Here is a 6595-nt window from a genome sequence, read left to right as displayed (position 1 = left end):
ACATAAAAATTTAACCGAACCGGAAAATTCTATTCCTTATTAATATAACCCGAACCGAACCGATAACCGGTTCAAACCGAACCGGTTTTGTTCGGTTCGGGTCGGTTTTTTAGCTTTAAAAACCAGAAAAACCGAAATCAATTAAATAAGATAAAACATGTCCTATTCTGTCCTGTCCTCTCCTCTTATTTAAGTGAAAAAAATTAGAGCTTTGGTAATAACAATCATCATGGTCCTGGATGTGGGACCCTCCTTCTACACTTGTGATGGACATTCCAATGCAATCACACGATTTAGAAATGTTTAGAGGGAAAGGTTGTGTGGGTGGGGATTGGGAGTGCTGGGTTTTATTTTGTGGGGGGAGGGGAAAGCCGGGAAAAGGGGAGGGAAAAGGGGAGGGGTAGCTGGAAAGGTTTTGGGAAAGGGGTATTAATTATTAAGTTTAGGATGTTTTTTTTAATATATATTTTTAGATTTAATTAAATTGGTTCGGTTTGGTCCGGTTTAATCGGTTTAAGAAGGCTTAAACCGAGACCGAACCGGACCGAGTGGTTTTTTTAATTTTTTAATCGGTTTATTCGGTTTTTTCTACCGGTTCGGTTTTTTCGGTTAATTTTTTCTCGGTTTTTCGGTTTAATCGGTTTTGGTCGGTTTTTTTTGAAACACCCCTAGATGGAACGACCATTTTATAGGGCAATTCCAGCGTGTACAAGCAGCATTTTCTTGACTTTTTTTTCTTTCTTTTTTTAGTTTAAATTAAGGAATATTGATTTCTTTGACTTTGACAAAGTTATCTCATAATGCTTATCTTTTTCTCCATTTTTTTATTGTCTTGGTGAGAACGCATTACTTCATAATTTCTAAGAAGTTTCAAATAATCAAAATAAGTTTTTGGGTTAGAGGAAAAAATGAATCGTATGGAAGAATTTCAAAATTAGACATTTGAAGGTATTTTAGGACACATCCGTGTGTCATGCACGACCATTTTAATAAAAATCAAACAATTTCGTAACATGCGTGCGTTCCTCGTTTGCCAATTACCACTAGCTATGGATAAAACGTGCATATATACAAAATCAAGCTGCCTCTGCCGGGTCCCATAACAATAGCCTCTTTGTTTTCACCCATCCACATCGTGGTGGCTTCCTAAAATCTTTCCTTTTCCACGAAGACAATACAACAGTCCCCAAATAAAAATTGTATTCAAAAAATTTTACACTGTTGTCTGTTTATAATAATAAAAAAAAAAAATTTAGCAAAGAGGTTCTTATATTATCATGTAAGAAACCTAACAATTTTAATATCAATATAAAAATTAAAGAAACTATCTTTTTATTTAATATTGGAATTACATTTTACGTATAAATTCCTAATTCCTGATATTAAAGTAGATTTTTTTTGTATTTTGAATTTAATATTGGAAATACATCTTACGTATAAGTTCGTAATCCTACATACTAGGAAAGAACATAGAATAGGATTCTAATATAGGATGTTGTAATCATTATAGTTACTCATGTATCTATCAGAATAGGATTCTAATATAGGATGTTGTTACAAATAATCTTATTTTTCAAGATTAACAATTGAAAGATACGTGAAGTAGGATGACCTGGTCGACGATGCCATAAATCGGCAGAGGCAGAAGTGCAGGGAGACCAATAGGCTTGAGGAACTGACGTGACAGAAGACTTGGTCAGGGCATAAAGACCATCTTTGCTCTGACCTGAGAGAAGGACTTCATGGGTGTTGAAATCCTTGACATAAAACACACGAGGGTGAAATTCAAAATACACATTATTATCAAGACAAAATTTCTGAACAGAGAGCAGAGGTTTTGTGATTGCAGGAACATGAAGAACATTAGATAAGGTGAAAGAACGATGTGGTGTATATATTTTTGTATGACCAAGATGAGATATAGGAAGGCCCTTACCATCACCAACATGCAAATTATCATTACCAAGGTACGGTTTTGAAGCGGTCAAGGTGGCAAGATCAGGTGTGACGTGTTGATTGACATCGGTATCTGGAAACCAATCAACAGAACCGGTTGAGGAGAGATTGCGCTGCACCAGGTTGGCAGTAGGTTGTTGGCCATAACCTCGTTGCTGGAATTGAGGGCAATGGGGAGCTGTATGGCCGAAATTCTCACACAGTTGACAGCGTGGATTCTACCCCCTATTACGCTGCCAAGAGCCTTGCCTATTGTCACCGAAGGAGGAGTTTTGGAAGCTGCGATGATCAGGTCTGGAGCCAGCAAATCGGTTGCCTCTGCTGTTGGACTGGTTGGGACGCCAGCCACCGTTGAAGCGGCCCTTACTACGGCCAAAATTGCCAAAAGTCTGGCGCTATGCAACAAGAGCAGAAGATGGAATGCTGGGTGTGGGCAGCAGAGGAGCATGTATGGAAGTAGAAGATTTGTGAAGAAATTCATGTGTGAGGAGATGGCTGTGAAGATCTGCATATGATAAAGGTTCAGCCTTGGTAATAAGACTGGTAACTAAGTCTTTAAACTCTCCCCGAAGACCACGAAACACATATAAATTGAAATCTTCAAGTGAAACTGGCCGACCAGCAGCGGCCAATTCATCAAATAAGGCCTTCGCTTTTTGCATAAATTGAGTTACTGATTCATCACCCTGTCGAAGATCTTGAAGAGAGCCGTGAAGTTGCATAATACGAGAGTTGGAGGTGGAAGCGAGAGCTCGCTCAAGAGTGCCCCAAGCTAAACAAGAACTTTGACAACCAACAACAAGATGCAAAACTTCCATAGATAGGGAGGAAAGAAGAGCACTTAGAATGAGTTGGTCATGTTGTTTCCAGGTTTGAAAAAACGGATTTACCTGAAGAGAGATACCATCATGGGCAAGAACATGTGTTGATGGACATGTGTTGGAGCTATCAACAAAACCAAAAACTCCTTGGCCTAGGAGATAAGGTAGCATTTGCATACGCCAATATAAATAATTGGTGTTTGTTAATTTGAGGGAGATGACTTGATGAGTGTGAGAAAGAGAGATAATGCTTGCGGTAGTAGAGGCAGCAAACATGGGCTGCAAGAGGAGGCGTTCACCAAGCCATGGCAGAGGAGAATCCAGGCGGTGACGTAGTAGAGGAAAGCAGGAGAGACACTGCAAGAGAAGAGGGTTGCACTGTTGGAGAAGAAGAAAGCTGGACTGCTGGTGCTGCAGAATTTGATATTTATACAAAATCAAGCTGCCTAGCTCTGTCGGGTCCCATAAACAATAGCCTCTTTGTTTTCACCCATCCACATGGTGGTGGCTTCCTAAAATCTTTTCCTTTTCAACAGTCCCCAAATAAAAATTGTATTCAAAAATTTTTACACTGTTGGTCTGTTTATAATATTAAAAAAATTCTTTTTAGCAAAGAGGTTCTTATATTATCATGTAAAAAACCTAACAATTTTAATATCAATATAAAAATTACAAAAACTATCTTTTTTATTTAATATTGGAATTACATCTTACATATAAGTTCCTAATTCCCGATATTAAAGTAGATTTTTTTGTATTTTGAATTTAATATCGAAAATACATCTTACGTATAAGTTTGTAATCCTACATACTAAGAAAGAACAAGATAATTTTTTAAATTTTGAAATATAGGTGAAGTTCTCATGACTTTAATAAGCTAATTATTAAATTCAAAATGCATGCAAATATATAAGACTATTTTTTGTGACTTTTTTAATATGATAAAATATGCAAATATAATTTATGTTTGAAGAGGCTTAGCAATATGCCAAATTAAAATAGAAATTGTAATTTTTTAAAGAAAGAATTTTTGTTGTTTTGTTGTTTGCAGGAGAGAATTGATTCGTTTACTACGAAAAAAAGCACCTTGCTTTCAAATATTAAATATGAAAGGATGAAAACAAAAAGAGGGGAAATCAAAATTGATTGCAAAATTGCCATTAAACCTTTGAAAAATTTGACTAAAGCCACGTTCAGCAAAAACACCATAATATATTTAAATTAAACAAGACATCAATTTAAAAAACAAATTATTTATTATTTGAAATTGACTCAAAAGCAAGCAGGATTATAATATAGAGAGATATATAAAGCAAGGATTTTATCAACGTGATGGAGTGGATTATGATATGACAAAATGACATTCCAATGATGGGCTTGCGGATTTTATAGATTGAAAACTCTAGATGAGGTTATTCTTAGGATCGACTCCATGGTCAGGACAACAATTCAACCATGAGCTGCGGGGTAACTTCTCTTATTATTATATTGAAGAATGAAGTGTACATTGACGTGGAGAAAAGTACCTCATAAATACTTTTAATATACTTTTAAGGTTAATCTTGTCTGGATAAGTTTCCGTTGACTTTTATTGCACACGTTGTCTCCAACATCTTATGTCTATCTATTTCATTTATTAAGTTATTTACTTTATTAATTAATTAATTAAGCATTGTCATCTTAAAATTAATGACACTCTAATTTACAAAGCAAACTGCCTTGAGATATTGTTTGTTAAAAAACCGTCGTAGAATTTTCCATTTGTCATCGATTTCGAGCATTCAACTAGTTGAGACTGATTCAAAAGTGGTGCCTTTGGATTTCTCCATTGGCACCGGAGGACCTCCCTCATAATTTCTTTGTACTTTCAAGCTCTAACATTATCCGTACGACTACTTTCGACAGCGGCCTGTAGGGTAGGCGAATCGCTATCGCAGCTTGAATTCAATGCCCCGTCGTAATTAAATTCTGCTGAATTAGTAAGGTAGCCTCTTGTACTTGAGATTTGTCGGTCACTTCCGGAAACATAACGATAAAAAAAATATATTATTATAATTTTTAAAATTTAAATTGAAAATCAATCTAGGAAAAGCATAAGTTATACGTCGAGAGCGTCAACCCGAGTTAATCTGGATCAACATAACAATAAAAATGATTATTATCATATTTTTAAAACTAAATTAGAAAGTTAACATAACAAAATATTTTTAAAACAAGATATTTTTTTATTTTTTTCTATATAATTTTTTTTTGCAGCATTTAAAAGAAAGTCGGGTATTCTAATACCTATTTTATATTTTTATAGCATAAATATAAATTAATATTAATCAAAATTGGTAGAAAAATACATGAGAAAATCATAAATTTTGAAAGGATTTTTGAGAAAAAAAATTGGAATTTATTTTTGGTTTTTGAAAAATAATCGATGTTGGCCCAACCCCTGTTTTGAGAACTTACATATTGAAAGTATTATTCACATAATACTATTTTTGTATACGATACAATTCATAAATGAAATAATGATAATTGAATAAATCTTAGTGAACAAGATAGGGCTTAACATAGTAACCCAAGAAAATGAATGATTGTGGATTTTATCTTGCATAGTTTAAATATTTTTATTTTAAAAGTTCCTCTTTTACATGTTTTAATTTTATTACTTGTTTATTGTGGAGCTAAAATATTTATTTATAAATAATATTGACTATTTTTTTTATATATAGATTATATAGTGTCTTTTACTCATTCTACTCAAGATTTGGTTGTGCCAATCAATGTTTCTTCAACAAGTACTACTTTGGCAGTGAGAATTCTACAATCATCTTCTATCGTGCATGGTGAGAAATCTGAAAAGTTTAATGAATTGAAACTTAAGAGGTGGCAATAAAAGAAACTATTATATCTGACCATTAACACAAAATCATGTTGTGGAATAGAGTTTTAGGCTTTGCAAATAAAGTCTAAGGTACTTGATTATTGGAAATGAGGATAAAGCTCTTGAAAGCTTTAGAGTCATTATATTATCTCTCTAAGTTGAGAATAATTGGGATGTTTAACCTAATGGGTAGCCAACCCTTTGTATATATATATGTAGGGCAATATACAATAGTAATGGTGGAGTTTACCACACAAGAGTATGTCTACAGTATTTCTTATATAAGTATATTCTATAATATGCCCCCTCAAGCTGAGGGTGGAGGATCAATTCGAAGCTTGAAACGAAAAGCAGTAAATGAAGAAGTAGGAAGTGGCTTGGTGAAGACATCAGCAAGTTGATCCTGAGAGGAAATAAAACGAATCTGAATCTCCTTCTTTACAACTCTATCTCGGACAAAATGATAATCGACCTCAACATGTTTTGTGCGAGCATGAAAAACAGGATTCGCAGACAAATAAGTGGCACCAAGGTTGTCACACCAGATAATAGGAGCAGAAGCAGATGGAAGCTGGAGATCTGTTAATAAGTATTGAAGCCAAATAACCTCAGCAGTGCCATCAGCTAAGGCTTTGTACACAACTTCAGTAGAAGAGCGAGCAACTGTGCGTTGTTTACTGGATTTCCATGAAATCGGCGTCTGATCAAAAAACATAAGGTAACCACCCGTAGATTTTCTGTCCTCAACACTGCCTGCCCAATCTGCATCTGTAAAACCATGTAAGGCAAAAGAAGAACTGTGAGTAATATGTAAGCCATGTGATGTCGTACCCCGAAGATAACGCAAGATGCGTTTCACGACAGCCCAATGAGAATCTGTAGGAGCATGCATAAACTGATAGACTCTGTTAACAGTAAAGCAAATATCTAGGCACGTAAAAGT

The sequence above is a fragment of the Populus alba genome, chromosome 4 (genome assembly GCF_005239225.2).
Source record: "Populus alba chromosome 4, ASM523922v2, whole genome shotgun sequence".
NCBI classification, from domain to species: Eukaryota; Viridiplantae; Streptophyta; class Magnoliopsida; order Malpighiales; family Salicaceae; genus Populus; species Populus alba.
This window is presented reverse-complemented; position numbering follows the sequence as displayed.